The sequence below is a fragment of the Saimiri boliviensis genome, chromosome 3 (genome assembly GCF_048565385.1).
Source record: "Saimiri boliviensis isolate mSaiBol1 chromosome 3, mSaiBol1.pri, whole genome shotgun sequence".
In the NCBI taxonomy this organism is placed as follows: domain Eukaryota; kingdom Metazoa; phylum Chordata; class Mammalia; order Primates; family Cebidae; genus Saimiri; species Saimiri boliviensis.
Genome location: NC_133451.1, coordinates 149,760,170 through 149,782,146, shown reverse-complemented (window position 1 = coordinate 149,782,146; position 21,977 = coordinate 149,760,170). Strand labels below are relative to the sequence as shown.

Here is a 21,977-nt window from a genome sequence, read left to right as displayed (position 1 = left end):
TGAAGACAAACTAAAAGAATTCATTTCTAGCAGAGCTGTTCTAAAAGAATTGCTAGGCTCTCTGCTCCTCCTGTTTGACAGACAGCCGCATCTTGTCTCTCATCGCCAGCCACATCTCTGAGACAGCACGGGGAAGGTGAAGGTTGGAGTCAAAAGATTTGGTCGTATTGGGTGCCTGGTCACCAGGGCTGCTTTTAACTCTGGTAAAGTGGATATTGTCGCCATCAATGATCCCTTCATTGACCTCAACTACATGGTCTACATGTTCCACTATGACTCCACCCATGGCAAATTCCATGGCACTGTCAAGGCTGAGAACAGGAAGCTTTTCATTAATGGAAATCCCATCACCATCTTCCAGGAGTGAGATCCCTCCAAAATCGAGTGGGGCAATGCTTGTGCTGAGTACATGGTGGAGTCCACTGGCGTCTTCACCACCATGGAGAAGGTTGGGGCTCACTTGCAGGGGAGGAGCCAAAAGGGTAATCATATCTGCCCCCTCTGCTGATGTCCCCATGTTCGTGATGGGCGTGAACCATGAGAAGTATGACAACAGCCTCAAGATCATCAGCAATGCCTCCTGTACCACCAACTGCTTAGCGCCTCTGGCCAAGGTCATCCATGACAACTTTGGTATCGTAGAAGGATTTGTGACCACTGTCCACACCATCACTGCCACCCAGAAGACTGTGAATGGCCCCTCTGGGAAACTGGTGTGATGGCAGTGGGGCTCTCCAGAACATCATCCCTGCCTCTACTGGTGCTGCCAAGGCCGTGGGCAAGGTCATCCCTGAGCTGAATGGGAAGCTCACTAGCATGGCCTTCTGTGTCCCCACTGCCAGTGTGTCAGTGGTGGACCTGACCTGCTGTCTGGAAAAATCTGCCAAATATGATGACATCAAGAAGGTGGTGAAGCAGGCGTCAGAGGGCCCCCTCAAGGGCATCCTGGGCTACACTGAGTACCAGGTGGTGTCCTCTGACTTCAACAGCGACACCCATTCTTCCACCTTCGATGCTGGGGCTGGCATTGCCCTCAACGACCACTTCATCAAGCTCATTTCCTGGTATGACAATGAATTTGGCTACAGCAACAGGGTGGACTTCATGTCCCACATGGCCTCCAAGGAGTAAGACCCCTGGACCACCAGCCCCAATGAGAGCACGAGAGGAAGAGAGACCCTCACTGCTGGGGAGTCCCTGCCACACTGAGTCCCCCACCAAACTGAATTGCCCCTCCTCACAGTTTCCATGCAGACCCCTTGAAGAGGGAGGGGCCTAGGGAGCTCCACCTTGTCGTGTACCATCAATAAAGTCCTCTGTGCTCAGCCAAAAAAAAAAAAAAAAAATGGTAAAGAAAATTCTTCAGACAGACAGAAATGATACCCACCTAGATTATATGGCATGGCCTATTGGTCCTAGGCTACCAACTTGTGCAACATATTATTGTGGGTTTGATTTGTTTTTCTCTAATGACCAGTGATGATGAACTTCTTTTCATGTTTGTTGGCTGCATAAATGTCTTCTTTTGAGAAGTGTCTGTTCATATTGTTTGCCCACTTTTTGATGGAGTTATTTTTTCCTGTAAATTTGTTTAAGTTCTTTGTAGATTCTGGATATTAGGCCTTTGTTAGATGGAGAGACTGCAAAAATTTTCTCTCATTCTGTAGGCTGCCTGTTCACTCTGATGATAGTTTCTTTTGCTGTACAGAAGCTCTTTAGTTTAATTAGATCCCATTTGTCAATTTTGGCTTTTGTTTCCATTGCTTTTGGTGTTTTAGTCATGAAGTCTTTGTCCATGCGTATGTCCTGAATGGTATTGCCTAGGTTTTCTTCTAGGGTTTTTATGGTTTTAGGTCTTATGTTTAAGTCTTTAATCCATCTCGAGTTAATTTTTGTATACAGTGTAAGGAAGGGATCCAGTTTCAGCTTTCTGCATATGGCTAGCCAGTTTTCCCAACACCATTTATTAAATAGGGAATCCTTTCCCCATTGCTTTTGTCAGGTTTGTCAAAGATCAGATGGTTGTTATGTGTGGCATTATTTCTGAGGCCTCTGTTTTGTTTCATTGGCCTATATATCTGTTTTGGTACCAGTACCATGCTGTTTTGATTACTACAGACTTGTGGTATAGTTTGAAGTCAGGTAGTGTGATGCCTCCATTTTTTTTTCTTTTTTGCTTAGGGTTGTCTTGATTTATGTGGGCTCCTTTTTGGTTCCATATGAAATTTAAAGTAGTTTTTTCCAATTCTGTAAAGAAAATCAATGGTAGCTCGATGGGGATAGCATTGAATCTATATATTACTTTGGGCAGTATGGCCATTTTCACAATATTGATTTTTCCTAACCATGAGCCTGGAATGTTTTTCCCTGTTTGTGTCCTTTCTTATTTCCTTGAGCAGTGGTTTGTAGTTCTCCTTGAAGAGGTCTTTCACATCCCTTATAAGTTGTATTCCTAGGTATTTTATTCTCTTTGTAGCAATTTTGAATGGGAGTTCACTCATTATTTGGCTCTCTGCTTGTTATTGGTGTATAGAAATGCTTGTGACTTTTGCACATTGATTTTGTATCCTGAGACTTTGCTGAAGTTGCTTATCAGCTTAAGGAGATTTTGGTTTGAGACAATGGGGTCTTCTAAATATACGATCATGTCATTGCAAATAGGGACTATCTTACTTCCTCCTTTCCTAATTGAGTACCCTTTATTTCTTTCTCTTGCTTGATTGCTCTGGCCAGAACTTCTGTTACTATGTTGAACAGGAGTTGAGACAATGGGGTCTTCTAAATATACGATCATGTCATCTGCAAATAGGGACAATCTGACTTCCTCCTTTCCTAATTGAGTACCATTTATTTCTTTCTCTTGCCTGATTGCTCTGGCCAGAACTTCTGTTACTACATTGAACAGGAGTGGTGAGAGAGGGTATCCTTGTCTTGTGCTGGTTTTCAAAGGGAATGCTTCCAGCTTTTGCCCATTCAACATGAGTTGACTGTGGGTTTGTCATAAATAGCTCTTTTATTTTGAGATAGGTTCCATCAATACCTGGTTTATTGAGAGTTTTTAGCATGAAGAGCTGTTGGATTTTGTTGAAGGCCTTCTCTGCATCTATGGAGATAATCATGTGGTTTTTGTCTTTGGTTCTATTTATGTGATGGATTACATTTATTGATTTGCGACGTTGAACCAGTCTTGCATCCCAGGGATGAAGCCGACTTGATCATGGTGGATAAGCTTTTTGATGTGCTGCTGGATTTGGTTTGCCAGCATTTTATTGAGGATTTTCACATCAATGTTCATCAGGGATATTGGCCTGAAATTTTCTTTTGTTGTTGTCTCTGCCAGGTTTTGGTATCAGAATGATGTTGGCCGCATAAAATGAGTTAGCAAGGATTCTCTCTTTTTCCATTGTTTGGAATTGTTTCAGAAGGAATGGTACCAGCTCTTCCTTGTACCTCTGGTGGAATTCAGCTGTGAAACCATCTGGTCCTGGACTTTTTTTGGTTGGTAGGCTATTAAATGCTGCCTCAATTTCAGAGCTTATTATTGGTCTATTCAGGGATTTGACTTCTTCCTGGTTTAGTTTTGGGAGGGTGTAAGAGTCCAGGAATGTAACCATTTCTTCTAGGTTTTCTGGTTTATTTGCATAGAGGTGTGTTTATAGTACTCTCTGATAGTAGTTTGTATTTCTGTGGGATTGGTGGTGATATCCCCTTTATCATTTTTTATTGCATCTATTTGATTATTCTCTTTTCTTCTTTATTATTCTGGCTAGTGGTCTATCTATTTTGTTGATCTTTAAAAAACAAACAGCTCCTAGATTCACTGATTTTCTGAAGGGTTTTTTTTTTTTTTTTGTATCTCCATCTCCTTCAGTTCTGCTCTGATCTTAGTTATTTGTTGTCTTCTGCTAGCTTTTGAATTTGTTTGCTCTTTCTTCCCTAGTTCTTTTAATTGTGATGTTAGGGTGCCAATTTTAGATCTTTCCTATTTTCTCTTGTTGGGATTTAGTTCTATAAATTTCCCTTTACACACTGCTTTAAATGAGTCCCAGAGATTCTGGTACATTGTGTCTTTGTTATCATCAATTTCAAAGAACATCTTTATTTCTGCCTTAATTTCATTATCCAGTAGTCGTTGAGGAGCAGGTTGTTCAGTTTCCATGCAGCTGTGGGGTTCTGAGTGAGTTTCTTAATCCTGAGTTCTAATTTGATTGTAATGTGGTCTGAGAGACGGTTTGTAAAGATTTCTGTTCTTTTGCATTTGCTGAGGAGTATTTTACTTCCAATTATGTGGTCAATTCCAGAATAGGTGTGATGTGGTTCTGAGAAGAATGTATAATCTGTTGATTTGGGGTGGAGAGTTCTGTAGATGTCTGTTAGGTCTTCTTGGTCTGGAGTTGAGTTCAAGTTCTGAATATCCTTGTTAATTTTTTGTCTCATTCATTTGTCTAATATTGACAGTGGGTTGTAAAGTCTTCCACTGTTATTGTGTGGGAGTCTAAGTCTCTTTGTAGGTCATTAAGAACTTGCTTTATGAATCTGGGACTGCTCCTATATCAGGTGCATATATATTTAAGATAGTTAGCTCTTCTTGTTGCACTGACCCCTTTACCATTATGTAATGCCCTTCTTTGTCTCTTTTGATCTTTGTTGGTTTAAAGTCTGTTTCATCAGAGACTAGAATTGCAACCTCTGCTTTTTGTTTGTTTGTTTTTGTTTTATTGCTTTCCATTTGCTTGGTAAATATTCCTCCATCCCTTTATTTTGAGCCTATGTGTGTCTTTGCACGTAAGATGGGTCTCCTGAATACAGCACACTGATGAGTCTTTACTATATCAAACTTGCCAGTCTGTGTCTTTTCATTGGGGCATTTAGCCCATTTACATTTAAGGTTAATATTGTTATGTGTGAATTTGATCCTGCCATTATGTTAGCTGGCTATTTTGCCCATTTGTTGATGCAGTTTCTTCACAACATTGACAGTCTTTACAATTTGACATGTTTTTGCAGTGGCTGGTACTGGTTGTTTGTTTTCACATTTAGTGCTTCCTTCAGGAGCTCTTGTAAGGCAGGCCTGGTTGTGACAAAAATATCTCAGCATTTGCTTGTCTATGAAGGATTTTATTTCTCCTTCACTTATGAAGTTTAGTTTGGCTGGTTATGAAATTCTGGGCTGAAAATTATTTTCTTTAAGAATGTTGAATACTGGTCCCCACTCTCTTCTGGCTTGGAGGGCTTCTGCTGAAAGATAAGCTGTTAGTCTGATGGGCTTCCCTTTGTGAGTAACCTGACCTTTCTCTCTGGCTGCCCTTAGCATTTTTTCTTTCATTTCAACCTTGGTGAATCTGACCATTGTGTGTCTTGGGGTTGTTATTCTTGAGAAGTATCTTTGTGGTGTTCTCTGTGTTTCATGAATTTGAATGTTGGCCTGCCTTGCTAGGTTGAAGAAGTTCTCCTGGATAATATCCTGAAGAATGTTTTCCAACTTGGTTTCATTCTCCCTGTCCCTTTCAGGTACACTGATCAAATGTAGATTTGGTCTTTTCACATAATCCCATATTTCTTGGAGGCTTTTTTTCTTTTCATTCTTTTTTCTCTAATCTTGTTTTGCTTTATTTCACTGAGTTGATCTTCAATCTCTGATATCCTTTCTTCCATTTGATTGATTTGGCTATTGAAACTTGTATATGCTTCACGAACTTCTAGTGTTGTGTTTTTCAGCTCCATCAGGTCATTCATGTTCTTCTCTACATGGGTTACTCTAGTTAGCAATTCGTCTAATCTTTTTTCAAGGTTCTTAGCTTCCTTGCATTGGGTTAGAACATGCTCCTTTAGCTTGGAAGCGTTTGGTATTACCCACCTTCTGAAGCCTGCTTCTGTCAATTTGTTAAACTCATTCTCCATCCAGTTTTGTTCCCTTGCAGGCGAAAAGTTGTGATCCCTTGGAGGAGAAGATGCATTCTGTTTTTTGGAATTTTCAGTCTTTTTGGGCTGGTTTCTCCCCATCTTCGTGGATTTATCTACCTTTGGTCTGTGAAGTCAGTGACCTTTGGATGGGGTCTCTGAGTGAACATCCTTTTTGTTGATGTTTAAACTATTCCTTCTGTTTGTTAGTTTTCCCTCCAACAGTTAGGCCCCTCTGCTGCAGGTCTGCTGAAGTTTGCTGGAGGTCTACACCAGACCCTGCTTGCCTTAGTATCACTGGCAGAGGTTGCAGAACAACAAATATTGCTACCTGTTTCTTCCTCTGGTAGCTTCATCCCAGAGAGGTAACTGCCAGATGCCAGCCAGAACTCTCCTGTATGAGATGTCTGTTGGTCCCTACTGGGAAGTATCTCCCAGTTAGGATACATGGGTGTCAGGGATCCACTTGAGGAGGTAGTCTGTCCTTCATTAGAGCTTGAATACTGTGCTGGGAGATCTACTGATCTCTTCAGAGCTTCCAGGCAGGGACGTTTAAGTCTGCTGAAGCTGTGCTCACAATCACTTCTTTACCCAGGTGCTTTGTCCCAGTAAGGAGGGGGCTTTATTTGTAAGTCCCTGATGGGCTGTTGCCTTTTTTCAGAGATGCCCTGCCCAGCAAGGAGGGAATCTAGTGAGACAGTCTGCCTGCAGAGGCCTTGCTGAGCTGTGGTAGGCTCTGCCCAGTTCAAACCTCCATGCAGTTTTGTTTATAATTTAAGGTTAAAATTGCCTACTTGAGCCTCAACAATGGCGGACACCCGTTCCCCACCAAGCTTGTGCATCCCAGGTCCAGCTCAGCCTGCTGTGCTGGCTGCAAGAATTTCAAGCCAGTGGATCTTAGCTTGCTGGTATCTGTGGGGGTGAGACTCGCCAAGGCAGACCACTTGGCCCCCTTTCCAGGGGAGTGAATGTTTCTGTCTCACTGGGGTTCCAGGCATCACTGGGGTATGAAAAACAAAATTGCTGTGGCAAACTTGGTGTCTGTCCAAATGGCTGCTCAGTTTTGTGCTGGAAACTCAGGGCCCTGGTGGTGGTATAGGTACCAGAGAGAATCTCCTGGCCTGCAGGTTGTGAAGACCATGGAAAGAGTGCAGTATCTGGGCTGGAGTGCAGGGTACAGACCCTAATGGCTTCTCTTGGCTAGGACAGGGAGTTCTCTGACCCCTTGCACTTCCTGGGTGAGGCAACAGCCCTCCCTGCTTCTGTTTGCCCTCCTTGGGCTGCACCTACTGTCCAACCAGTCCCAATGAGACTAACCAGGTACCTCAGTTGGAAATGCAGAAATCACCTGCCCTCTGTGTCAATAGCACTGGGAGCTGCACACTGAAGCTGTTCTTATTTGGCCATCTTGCCAGCAATCCCTGATTTTTGGTTCTTATGAAGATGCTTTTTTATACAGATAGTGGTTAAATTTAATGTCCCTGTCAGGAGACACCTTCCCAACTAGCGGAGGCTTCTATTTAGCTGTCTTGCTCTGCCTCCTTTTGTTTTTCTTTTCTTTTCTTTTTTTTTTTTTTTGAGACAGACTCTTGCCCAGGTTGGAGTGCAGTGGCACAAAAATGGCTTACTGAAGCCTGGACCTCTAGGACTCAAGCAATCCTCCCTCCTAAGCCTACTGAGTAACTGGGACTACATGTGTGCACCATCATGCTCAGCTCATTTGTGTTTTTAATTTTTTTGTAGAGATGAGGTCTTACTATGCTGCCCAAGCTGTTCCCAATGTCCTGGGCTCAAAGGATCCTCTAGCCTCAGCCTCCCAAAAGTACTAGGATTACAGGCATAATCTGTTATTGTTTATGAACTGTGTGCTCCTTACAATTTTCTCATTGCAAACATTCATTTTTTGATTTAACTCACCATTACTACAACCACTGCCACTCACAGATTTGCCAGAAATTATGTAAATATTTTACTTGTTTTTATTAATCTTTCTTAAATGTACAAGTAGCTTGCATTTATTTCAATATTTAATACTGGAGATGTTTTGGGTCTTTCTTTAGAACTTTGATGATGTTTTGTTACCAAAAACATGCTAACATGCTGTAGAAACTTAATTCTTGTTTATATAAATTAGCCCCCACTTTTTTTTTTTTTTTTTTTTTTGAGACACAGTCTTCCTCTGTTGGTCAGGTGAGAGCTCAGTGGCTCAACCTCAGCTCACTGCAATTTCTACCTCCTGGGCTCAAGTGATCCTTCTACCTCAGCCTCCCAAGTAGTAGGACTGCAGGTTTTATTTTTTGGTGGAGACTAAAAAAACTATATTGCCCAGGCTGGTATTGAACTCCTGAGCTCATGCAAACCTCCCACCTCAGTCTCCCAAAGTGCTGGGATTACAGGCGTGAGGCATTGTACCTGGCAGGCCTATGGCAAAATTGGCTTCCTGATATATCATTTCACTTAAAGTCACAGTTTCCAGGTACCTATCAATATTAAGTGATGACTTACTATATAATCCTATAACTATACTGCTGAATTCCATTTGCAAGTACCTTTCTGAGGACGTTTCCATCAGTCTTCATAAGGGACACTAGTCTGTAGTTTTCCCATAATGCCTTTACTGGCCTTGGTATTAGGTTAATGCTGGCCTCACAGAATGAGTTAAGAGTATTCTCTTATCTTTAATTTTTTGAAAGTCTGAAATGATTGATGCAGTTCTTTTTTTAAATGCTTGGTAGAATTCACCAGTGAAGCCATCAGGTTTAGAGCTCTTTGGCAGGAGATGTTTGATTACTGATTGAATCTCTTTAGTAGTTACAAATCTACTTCTTAAAAATTACATATATATATATATATATATATATATATATATATATATATATATATATTAAAGGCTAGTCAAGTGAAACAGTGGGAGTGGAGAAGGAACAAAGAAATCTTAACTGGTTGTGATCAATTAGTTGTAAACACCACTGCACATGGACTGGCCTCTTTTTTTTTTTTTTTTTTTTTTTTAATTTACTCACATCTTAGCCTGGTAGGTTTAGTGTTTCTAGGAATTTGTCCATTTCATTTGGGTTATCCAATTTGTTGGCATACAATTGTTCATAGAACTCCCTATAACCCTTATTATTTCTGTAGAATTGGTAGTAATGTTGTCATTTTCATTTCTGATTTGTCTCCTTTGTTGTGTGTAGCTCTAGCTACAGATTTGCAAAGTTTTTTGATCTTTGAATAACCAATTTTTTGTTTCATTTTGATTTTTCTGTATTATTTTTCTAGTCTTTATTTCACTTATACCTATTCTAATCTTTACCATTTCCTTTCTACTGCTAGCTTTGGGTTTAGTTTATTCTTCCTTTTCAGTTCCTTAAATTGGAAAGTCAGATTGGTGATTTGATATTTTTCTTATTTTAAAAATTATTTTTAATTTCTGCTTTCTTCAAACTAGACTCTTATTTTTTAATGTAAGAATTTATAGCTAGAAACTTCTCCCTTGGCACTGCTTTTGCTGTGTCTCATAAGTTTTGGTATTCTGTGTTTTTGTTTTCACTTGTCTTTATAAGTATTTTATTATTTGTCTTGTGATTTCTTTTTTGATCTACTGGTTAAGAGTGTGTTTGTTTCCATGACTTTTTTAATTTTCCAGTTTTCTTTTTGTTATTGGTTTCTAACTTCATCCCATTGTGGTCAGTGAAGATACTTGGCTGTCTTTTAAAATCAATTAAGACTTAATTTATGGCCTATCTTGGAATTTATCCTATGTATACTTGAGAAGAATGTGTATTTCATTGTTGGGTGGAGTGTTCTGTGCATGGTTGTTAGATCTAGTAGGTTTATTGTACTGTGAAAGTCTTGTATTTCCTTGCTTAGATTTTGACGGTCCTATCCACTATTGAGATTGGGATATTAAAGTCTCCAACTGTTAAACATTGCCCAGGCTGTCTCCAACTCCTAGTCTCAAGACACACTCACACCTTGGTCTCCCAAAGTGCTGAGATTACATGCATGAGCCAACGTGCTTATCCTAAACCATTTTTAGTATATAATGTCCTTCTTTGTCTTCAGTAACCTTTTTTGCTTTGAAGTTTATTTTTTCAGATACTAATATCACCATCCCTAATATTTGGCTATTATTTCATGGAATATCCTTTCCTATCCCTTCACTTTCAACCTGTTTTTGTCTTTGGATGTTATGTCTTACAGACGGCATATTTGGTCATGTATCATTTATGTATGGGTATATGTTCTTAGAAATGCATTGTTATGCAATTTCATCATCATGCAAATATAATAGAAGGTACTTACACAAAACTAGATGGTATGGTATAGCCTATTGCTCCTAGGCTACAAAGCTGTTCAGCATGTTACCATACTAAATACTGTAGGCCAACGGTGTTTGTATATCTAAACATAGACAATACATAGTAAAAATATGGTATTCTAATCTTACTATTACCATCCTATGTGCATTCCATCATTTACTGAAATGTTACGTGGCATGGGAATCTTGAATCATGGTTTTCCATTCTTCTAATCTCTCTCTTTTCATTGATGTTTAACCCATTTACATTTAAAATAATTACTGATGAGGGAATTCTGTCATTTTGCTATTTTCTACATATTTCAGCTTTTTTTGTTATTCATTTGTTACCTATCTTTTTTTGTGTTTAGTTGACTTTTGTAATGAAACATTTAACTTCCTTTCTAATCTTCTTTCAGCTATTTTCTTTGTGGTTATCATGGGATTACATTTAACATTCTAAATAAGGATAAATGTATAGCGGCGTAACTTGTAAAACATACAAAAACTGCTCCTAAACCTCCCTGTCCCCACCCCTTTGAGTGGTTGATATCACATAATTACATCTCTATACAACGTGTGTCCAAAACCAACTAATCTATTAGTCCTTTAAATTAAGTAGAAAACAAAATGTGGAGTTACAAACCTGTTGTAAAAATGTTTTCTGGGTACATGACTAGAAAGTGCATTGTAGGATGCAGTGACCTAAAAATGCATACCAGTGTTAGTATAACTGCTGCCGTCTGTAACATCCCTCTTCCCCTTAAGAATGCTGACCAGATTCTACAAAACCCAAACAGTTCCTGCAAGCAGAGAATAAACACATTAAGAAAACAACCAGATGGTTTAACACACCATTATTGACTTTTCCTCCCTTCCTTTTCCTCTTCATGATATAAAAGACCAGATAGGCATGCACTATAAGCACAGAAATCTACCTTGTCTCACTGCTGCCCAAGACTGCTTTGTAAATTTCCCCTGAATAAATCTTTGAGTACCTACCAACCTGAAATCGTCTGCCTCTTTATTTGGTCTGAGCTTGCCTCCACTTGTAGAGGGCAGTTCTCAGTTCTGGCAGGGAATTTTCCCAACAAAACGAAAGTTACAATAATACTAGCTTTGAGACTAATTGTTGGTTTTTGTTAATGCACTGGTTTCAAGTCATGTAGTAAACAAGAAGTGGAGTTACACACCATTGTTACAATAATGCTAGCTTTTACAATTGCCCACATATTTGCCTTTACTTATCTTTATTTCTTTATACAGGTTCAGTTAATGTCTAGGGTCCTTTCAACTTGCAGGACTCCATTTAGCATTTCTTATAGAGCAGGTCTAGTGGTAATTAAGTCCTTCAACTTTTGTTTATCTGGAAAGTCTTATCTTCTACTTCAATTTTGAAGGACAGGTTCGCCAGATACGGGATTATTAATTGATAATTTTTTTTCTTTTACCACTTTGACTATATTAGCTCATTGTCTTCTGGTCTCTAAAGTTTTTGATAAGAGATCTCCTGATAATCTTATTGAGGATCATTTGTATGTGAAGAGTCATTTCTCTTTTGCTAATTTCAAAATTCTCTTTTGATAGTTTAATCATAATGTATCTCAGTATGGGTTTCTTTGAGTTCATCCTACTTGAAGTTCATTGAACCCCTTGGATATTTATATTCATGTTTTTCATCAAACATGGTAAGTTGTTGGTCGTCACTTAAGTTGTTGGTCATTATTTCTTCAAATATTCTCACCAAACTTTTCTCTCTCTTTTCCTGTAATTATCACAATGTGTACGTTGATCTGTTTGAGGTAACCCATAGGTTCCTTAGGCTCCTTTCATGTTTCTTCAATCTCTTTTCTTTCTGTTCCTCAGACTCAATAATTTCCATTATTCTATCTTCAAGTTTCCTGACTCTTTCTTCTAAATGTTCAAATGTGCCTTTGAATCCCTGTCGTGAATTTTTCATTTCAGTTATTGTACTTTTTAGCTCCAGAATTTCATTTTGTTTTTTTTTTTTAGGTTTTCTATCTTTTTTTGATATTTCCATTTTGTTCATACATCATTTTCTTGACTTTAAATTCCTTTTGTTTTTTGAATCTCTTCAGATTTCATTTGACTGGGTTTTACTTTCTGTTTCTTTGTATTCTTTGTGATATTTTTGTTGAAAATCAGACAATAGTATTTACTAATGTGCTAACTCTGGAAATCAGATTCTTCCTCTTCCCAGGGTTTGCTGTTTTTGTTACTGTTTTTCTTATTTTGTTTTTTGATGGTTGTAAGACCTCTTTGCCTAGGACTGGCCTTAAGTATAAATCTAAGGTCTTCTCAGGTCTTTTCTGAGCCTGCACCTTCTCCTGGGCATGTGCCATGACTTTCTTATTTCTCTCATATATGCAGTTGTGTTAATTTCTGGCTCCCAAAAGGGGAAAAAGAGAAAAATGAATGGGAGTGGAAAGGGAAGCACAGCTCTTTAATTTTCCTGGAAGTCACTTCAACCAGAAGGTGAGGGGCTTGCAATAATGGAAATGCAACAATAGCTACTGACTTGCACCTCTGTGAGCACAAGTAGTAGTTAGGAATTAGAGCACAGATGAAATGTTTTGAGGACAGTATCCTTTTTGCCCACCCTAGCTCCTATAAGCTGTGGCAAACCACTCTAGGAACATGTGCACAGCTGCCTGGCATGAGATTCAGTGGTAGGAGATGGTTAGCTCCTACTGTGCTAAGAGTGGAAATTGACTTTTTTTTTTTTTTTTTTTTTTTTTTTGAGGCAGAGTCTCACTCTGTCACCTAGGCTGGAGTGAAGTGGCACGATCTCTTCTCACTGCAACCTCTGCCTCCTGGGTTCAAATGGTTCTCCTGCCTCAGCCTTCCAAGTAGCTGGGACTACAGGCGTTGACCACCATGCCTGGCTAATTTTGTATTTTTAGTGGAGATGGATTTTTGTCATGTTGGCCAGGCTAGTCTTGAACTCCTGACCTCTGGTGATCCACCTACCTTGGCCTCCCAAAGTGCTAGGATTACAGGCATGAGCCACTGTGTCCCATCTTTTTTTTTTTGTCTTAAAACAACATGCATTTATTTGGGTCACAATGCTATAGACTGGCTATTTGAGCTGGGCTCTGCTGGGCAATTCTTCTGGTCTCTGCTGTACTCACTCATGCAGTTTTTTCCCAGTTGCTAGGTTGGCTAAATGTTGGCTAGTCTAAGACAGATGGCTCCTTGCTGCTCTGCATGACCCCATCCCCTAATAGGCTAGCCTAGGTTTATTCTAAAGCAGCTGAACAGGATCCCAAAAAAGTAAGTGGAAGCATGCAAGTCCTCTAAAAGGCTAAGCTTAAAACAACCATATGATCACTTTCACCACATTCCATTAGGAAAACTTCATAACAAGGCTAGCTTGGACTCCAGGGTTGAGGAAATAGATTCCATCCCTTAATGAGGGGAGTTACAGAGACACATTACAAATGAATAAATACAGGGAAGAAAAGAGAACTGGAGACATTTTTGCAATCCTCTTCAAAGCACTAGCACGTACATTTTGCCTTAGGTTTTATTTTCTAAGGGACTCAGGCTATGACAGTGTCTATCACACTAATTTTTTAAAAAAGAAATTGATAAAAATTAACCACAATGTGTTGTCTAAGTCTTCCCCTGGAAGCTGCAAGCTTCAATAGATTCTACAGTTCCAAAATACAGTTGTTCTTTGAGTTAGGATGGAATTATATCCCAGATAAACCCATCACAAGTTGAAAATATCTTAAGTTAAAAACACACTTTTGACACATTATTTTTAACTTACAATGGGTTTATCTGGGACATAATTTCATTGTAAGTCAAAAAGCATATTAAAATATAAAACATTTTTGCACTATTGTACAAAATAGTGCACTATTACAAACACTATTGTATGTAAATAGGACAGATGCTGCCAGTGTAGTTTTTGTCTAGATGGGGAGACAGATTTCTGGCGCTTCCTATTCTGCCATTTTCCTAAGAGCCTCTCCTATTTGTTTCATTTTCATTCATTCTATATTGGTTAATATTAAACATTTAATATTGTGATTTTGCTTTATATATTACTGTGGCTGAATCCTTATGTTTCTATTTTTTTGTTCTCATTGTGATTAATTTCTAAATAGTTTGTAAATCTGCAATTGTGGCTTTCTCCTTGAACCAGAATTGCAATTTTCTCCTTGAACCAGAATTATTTAAGGCATTTTCCCTTTAGCTTCTGATTGGGTAAATTTTCTTTTATCTTTTTATCTAAAAAATTATTTTTAGTGCTCTATTATCAGAATGTGTAACTTAAAATAGAGATGTTTTTGGTGTAGTTTAATTTAAAAAATCAATTTTTAGAAATGTTTCCTGGTCATTAAAGGTAACTTCTCTATCTGCAAGTTAGGAAGGTTAATACAGCAGTTAAATCTTGTATTGCTACTTAGGTTCTTTTCAAAATTATTGTCCAAATACTTCCCTGCTGAGGTTTCAAATACAAAGAATGGCATATAATCAAACAATCTAAAGGTGAGGAGAAAGAGAATGTGATGGTTAATATTGAGTGTCAACTTGATTGGATGGAAGGATGCAAAGTATTGATCCTGTGTGTGTCTTTGAGGGTGTTGCCAAAGGAGATTAACATTTGAGTCAGTGGGCTGGGAAAGGCATACCTACCCTCACTCTGGGTGGGTACCATCTAATCAGCTGCCAGCATGACCAGAATATAAAGCAGGCAGAAAACAACAACAACAACAACAACAACAACAACAACAACAACAACAACAACAACAAAAAAACACGTGAAAAGACTAGACTGGCTTAGCCTCCCAGCCTGTATCTTTGTCTTGTGCTAGATGCTTCTTGCCCTCAAACTTCAGACTCCACGTGCTTCAGCGCTGGGACTGGCTTTCTTTCTCCTCAGCTTGCAGATGGCCTATTGGGGGACCTTATGATGGTGTAAGCTAATACTACTTAATAAATTCCCTTTTATATAGGTATTTATTCCATTAGTTCTGTCCCTCTAGAGAACCCTAACATACAGATTTTGGTACCAGGAGTGATTCTAGAGAAACAGAATATTAAGGATGGAGTTCATTTGTTGGTTTTGGGGTTTCTGGAGTTGACTGCTTAATATGATTAGACCCCAAAATGCTAAGGACTCTAATAGTATGGAGAATACTGATAGTTGTTGGCATGAACTTTTCAGACACTTAAGCAAAATAAATGTGTTTGACTCTCCTGATTCACCACCTGTGAGAGGCAAGGAGTTTAGTGACTCTAAACATAATACCTTTGACTATATGTGGAGAACCAAGGAACATAATTGTTTGGTTGCTCCTAAGTTTACTGGACAAAGTGATGAAAGAAAATAATGAACTCAGGGATTCTAACTCCTGGCTTCAGAAACAGATACTGAGCCTCAAATCTACTAAAATTATCCTGAGTGAGGCTTATCTCCTGTAGAGAAAGAGCTGAAATTGTGGAAAAACAGACACAAGCTCTTATCATGTTAGTGGCTGACCTGCAACAAAATATGCATGCACAGCCTCACCGGATGTCTACTGTTAAAGTGATGGCATTGATTGGAAAGTAATGGGACCCTGAAACTTGGAAAGGGGACATGTGGGAGGACCCCGATGAAGTTGGAGACACTGAACTTGTAAATTCTGACAAACCCTTTTTGCTAGAAAAAACAGCTTCTCCATCCCTAGTAGTGGCAACATCACCTCCCTGACCCACACTGTTATCAGCCTTTCTACCTTTGTCTGAGGAGATAAACCCTGCTCTGCCTGAGGCAACAGTGATGGCCTCCTCTGAGGCAGTTGCCAGGCAAGATAACGTTGATTCTCCTCAGGAGCCACCCCCAACACCCTTGTTTGCTTCCAGACCTGTAACAAAAGTCCCTGCAGGCTCCTAGAGGTGAGGTTCAGAGTATGACCCATGAGGAGGTGCACTACAATCAAAAATAACTGCTTGAATTTTCTAGTTTATATAAGCAGAAATCAGGAGAACAGGCATAGGAATGGATATTAAGCATGTGAGATAATGGTGGAAGGGACACAGAGTTGGATCAGGCTGAATTTATTGATTTGGGCTAACTGGGGATTCTCCATTTAATGTTGTAGCTCGGGGAGTTAAAAAAGGTTCCAATAGTTTATTTGGTTAGCTGAAATATGGATTAAAAGATGGGTGAACTGGAGTGAACTGGAAATGCCTGATCTCCCTTGGTTTAATGTAGAGGAAATGATCCAAAGGCTTAGGGAGATTGGGATAGTGAAGTGGATTAGTCACTTTAGACCTACTCATCCCAGCTGGGAGGGTCCAGAAGACAGACCCAGAACCCCTTGAAATGAAGAGGAGGCTGGGTCCCCTTGAGGAAGGACCCCACTATATTACTGACAATTTATGCAGTGAATCTTCTATCCTTCCCCAAGGAGACCTCCGGCCTTTTACCAAGGTAACTGTGCACTGGGGAAATGGAAATGATATAAGACATTTGAGGGACTACTGGACATTGGCTCTAAACTGATGTTGATTCCAAGGGACCCAAAATGTCATTGTGGTTCTCCAGTTAACATAGGAGCTTATAGAGGTCAGGTAATTAATGAAGTTTTAGCTCAGGTATGACTTACAGTGGGTCCAGTGGGTCCCCGGACTCATCCTGTGGTCATTTTCCCAGTGCCAGAATGCATAACTGGAATAGACCTACTTAGCAGCTGGCAGAACCCCCACACTGGCTCCCTCTCTGGTAGGATGAGGGCCATTATGGTGGGAAAGGCCAAATGGAAGCCATTAGAGCTGCCTCTACCTAGAAAAATAGTAAATTGAAACAAAGATTGCATCCCTGGAGGGATTGCAGAGATTAGTATCACCATCAAGGACTTGAAAGTTGTAGGGGTGGTGATTCCCACTACATCCCTGTTCAACTCTTCCATTTGGCCTGTGCAGAAGAAAGATGGATCTTGGAGAATGACAGTGGATTATCATAAGCTTAACCAAGCTGTGACTCCAGTTGCAGCTGCTGTATCAGATGTGGTTTCATTGCTTGAGCAAATTAACACATCTCCTGATACCTGGTATGCAACCATTGACTTGGCAAATGCTTTTTTTCCCATTCCTGTCCATACCGCCCACCAGAAGCAATATGCCCTCAGCTGGCAAGGCCAGCATATATCTTTACTGTCTTACCTCAGGGGTATATATGACATTATGCTGATTGGATCCAGTGAGCAAGAAGTAGCAAATACAATGGACTTACTGGTGACATAGAAGATGGGAAATAAATCTGACTAAAATTCAGAGATCTTCTACCTCAGCAAAATTTCTAGGGGTCCACTGGTGTGGGTCCTGTCAAGATATTCCTTCTAAGGTGAAGGATAAGTTGCTGCATTTAGCCTATGCGACAACTAAGAAAGAGAATCAACACCTAGTGGGCCTATTTGGATTTTGGAAGCAACACATTCCTCACTTGAGTGTGTTACTCCGACCCATTTATTGATTGACCAGAAATGCTGCCAGTTTTGAGTGGGGTCCAGGAGAAAGCTCTGCAACAGGTCCAGGCTGCTGTACAGGCTGCTCTCCACTTGGGCCATATGACCCAGTAGATCCAATGGTGCCTGAGATGTCAGTGGCAGATAGGGATACTGTTTGGAGCCTTTGGCAGGCCCCCATAGGTGAATCTCAGAAGAGGCTTCTAGGATTTTTGATCAAGGCCCTACCGTCTTGTGCAGATAACTACTCTCCTTCTGAGAGAGTTCTTGGTCTGTTACTGGGCTTTGGTGGAAACTGAACATCTGACTATGGGTCATCAAGTCACCATGCAACCTGAACTGCCTATCATGAACTGGGTGCTTTCTTACCTATCTAGCCATAAAGGGAGTCTTGCACAGCAGCATTCCATCATCAAATAGAAGTGGTATATATGTGATCAGCTCGAGCAGGTCCTGAAGGCACAAGTAAGTTACATGAGGAAGTGGCTCAAATGCCCATGGTCTTCACTCCTGCCACCCTGACTTCTCTCCCCAAGCCTGCATTGAAGGCCTCATGGGGAGTTCCTTATGATCAGTTGACAGAGGAAGAGAAGCCTAGGGCCTGGTTCACAGTTCTGCACAGTTCACAGTAGGCACTACCCAAAAGTGGACAGCTGTAGCACTACAGCCCCTTCCTAGGACATCCCCGAAGGACAGCAGTGAAAGGAAATCCTCCCAGTGGGCAAAACTTTGAGCAGTGCACCTGGTTGTGAACTTTGCATGGAAGGAGAAATGGCTAGATGTGCAAGTGTATACTGATTCATAGGCTGTAGCTAATGGTTTGGCTGGATGCTCAGGGACTTGGAAGAAACACGATTGGAAAACTGGTGACAAAGAAATCTGGGCAAGAGGTATGCGGATGGACCTCTCTGAGTTGTCAAAAACTGTGAAGATATTTGTGTCCCACGTAAGTGCTCACTAATGGGTGACCTCAGCAGAGAATTCTGATAACCAAGTGGATAGGATGACCCCTTCTGTGCACACCACTCAGCCTTTTTTCCCAGCCACTTCATCATTGCCCAGTGGGCCCATGATCAAAGAAGTGGCCATGGTGGCAGGGATGGAGGTTGCATATGGGCTCAGCAACAGAACTTCGACTCATCAAGGCTGACCTGGCTATGGCCACTGCTGAGTGCCCAATTTGCCAGCAGCAGAGACCAACACTGAGCTCTTAATATGGCACCATTCCTTGGGGTGACCAGCCAGCTACTTAATGACATGTTGATTATACTGGACCTCTTCCATCATAGAAAGGACAGAGGTTTGTCCTCACTGGAATAAACACTTAATACAGATATAGGTTTGCCTATCCTGCACACAATGCTTCTGCCAAGACTATTAGATGTGGACTCACAGAATGCCTTATCCACCATCATGGTATTCCATACAGCATTGCCTCTGACCAAGGCACTCACTTTATGGCTAAAGAAGTGTGGCAGTGGGCTCACGCTCATGAAACTCACTGGTCTTACCATGTTCCCCATCATGGATTGATAGAATGGAATAGACTTTTAAGTCACAATTACAACATCAACCAGGTAATAATACTTTGCAGGGGTGGGGCAAAGTTCTCCAGAAGGCCATGAATGCTCGAATCAGTGTCCAATATATGGCACTATTTCTCTCATAGCCAGGATTCACAGGTCCAGGAATCAAGAGGTGGACGTGAAAGTGGCACCACTCATCATCACCTTTAGTGATTCACTAGCAAAATGTTTGCTTCCTGTTCCCATGACATGACATTGTGCTGGCCTAGAGGTCTTAGTTTGAGACGGAGGAACACTGCCATAAGGTGACGTAACAGCAATTCCATTAAACTGGAAGATTGCCACCTGAACACTTGGGGCTCCTCCTAACTTTAAGTCAACAGTCTAAGGGAGTTACAGTGTTGGCTGGGGCGACTGACCCAGACTACCAAGATGAAATCAGTATACTACTCCACAATGAAGGTAAAAGAGAGTATGCACATAATACAGGAGATCCATCAGGGCATCTCTTAATATTACCATGCTCTGTGGTTAAGTCAACAGGAAACTACAAAAGCCCAGTCAAGGCAGGACTACAAATGACCCAGACCCTTCAGGAATGAAGGTTTGGGTCACTCCACCAGGAAAATAACCGTGACCTGCTGAGGTGCTTGCTGAAGGCAAAGGGAATACAGAATGGGTAGTAGAAGGCAGCTAGTCACCTATACCAGTTACAATCAAGTGACCAGTTGCAGAAATGAGGACTGTAATTGTCATCATTTCCTCCTTTTGTTAAAAACATGTTTGTGCATATATACACTTGTACTAATAAAATACCTTCATTTTTCTTTTTCCTTTATCATGTGACATAGATTGACTTCATATCATCATTTAAGTATTATAAACTTTATGTAATAGCATTTGGGTTGGAGATTGGTGTATTCTGGTTGTACAAAGGATAGTTGTATTATGTTAGGTGTAATTATGACCTTATTACTGTCTTTATTTGAAGATTATGAATTATCTCAGGAGATGTGTATGTGTTCAAGTTGATAAAGAGTAGACTTGTGATGGTTAATACTGTCAATTTGATTGGATTAAAAGGATGCAAAGTATTGATCTTGAGTGTGTCTGTGACAGTGTTGCCAAAGGAGATTAATCTTTGAGTCAGTGGGCTGGGAAAGGCAGACCCACCCTTAATGTGGATGGGCACCATCTAATCAGCTGACAGCACAGCCAGAATATAAAGCAGGCAGAAAAACGTGAAAAGACTAGACTAGCTTAGCCTCTCAGCCTACAGCTTTCTCCTGTGTTGGATGCTTCCTGCCCTTGAACATTGGACTCCAAGTTCTTCAGCTTTGAAATGCAGACTGGCTTCCTTTCTCCTCAACTTACAGATGCCTACTGTGGGACCTTGTGATCATGTGTGTTAATACTACTTAATAAACTCCCTTTATATATAGTTCTGTCCCTCTAGAGAACTCCAACTAATAAAGAGAATGAGATAGAGGAGGAGAGAACAGAGGCCATGATTGCACTATTTACTGTATCAAATATTTGCAAGTCTTGCTAATTCACAATCTGGGTTTATTAGCTAGAAGAATCCCATTACCACAGACATATTCATCTTCAGTTTATTGTCCAATACAGAAGGTCTGCCATCCTAGCTTCCTGTCTGCCTGCAAGTAGGCAGAGCCATTTTTAACACTTCTTACCCTGAACATACTTCAATTCATTTAGAATTCTTGAAGTCCAGGCCAAGCACCTCTAAGATAAAATTTAGCATTCTATTTTGTCCAGGTGTTCACTAATGGTTCCATATTAACTTGCTTTTGCAGATAGATTATAAATTCCTCGTGGGCTAAAATCACACCTTATTTTTTATCTTCCCCTTGCCCCAACCACTAGCATAGTACTGAGTACATAGTTCAAATTCCATTAACTCCATAATGATCCTACTTATGAAGACATAATTTGAAGAATTCTGAAAGTCAGTAAGCTAACCTATAAAAGAATACTAGTTCACTATTTATGTACTGAAATTAATGCCCTGGTATGATGTTTGGGGTTACTAAACACAGTGATATGGTAATTTGGTAAGAGACAGGAAGGCCAATGCCACACTTCTCAGGGCAACTGGAATTGTGTCTTCAAAGGAGAAGTAATTCCCACTATCAACTGGGATGAACAGGATAACTGATTTGTGAGAAGAGCCCTTCTGTAGGCTCAAGGAGTGTGAGTAGCATTCAAGGAGGAGGGAGGAAGGGAGGATTTTTGTCCCCAAGTGGCATTTGGCAACACTTTGAGACAGTTTTGGTCAGTGGTGAGATGCTACTGGCATTTACTGGGTAGAAGCTGGGGATGCTGATAAAATAAACATCCTACAATGCACAGAACAACCTTCCACAACAAAGAATTATCTGGCTTAAAATATCAATAGTACCAAGGTTGAGAAACCCTTTATTTTATAAGCAATGAAGGGAATTCTTTATCCTCCACTGTCAGGCCTGAATTTAAAGAGTAAAATTATCTAAAAGCTGTTTCTGAGTAAGACAAGTTAGAAAATGGGCACTGTCATCAGGAGGTGGTATCTCCAGTTAAAAAAAAAAAAAAAAAGCGGAAATAGAGTAGTCCTATTTTGTATATAAGATTATCCTTATGCTATTCTATTTTTTACTTTTATGTTTTAGAGCTGGGAGTCTCTCTGTGTTACCTAGGCTGGAGTACAGTGGTACAATCATAGCTCACTGTGGCCTTGAACTCCTGGGCTCAAGAGATCCTCCAACC

General features: G+C 40.3%; 1 long non-coding RNA gene and 1 pseudogene across 1 annotated transcript in view; one reads left to right on the top strand and one right to left on the bottom strand.

Moving 5' to 3' along the window:
* Positions 1-21,977, bottom strand: part of LOC141584069 (uncharacterized) — a 50,156-nt gene that overhangs the window by 26,427 nt on the left and 1,752 nt on the right. The gene's annotated exons all lie outside the window — the stretch shown is intronic.
* On the top strand, positions 152-1,337 carry LOC101039058 (glyceraldehyde-3-phosphate dehydrogenase pseudogene; annotated as a pseudogene).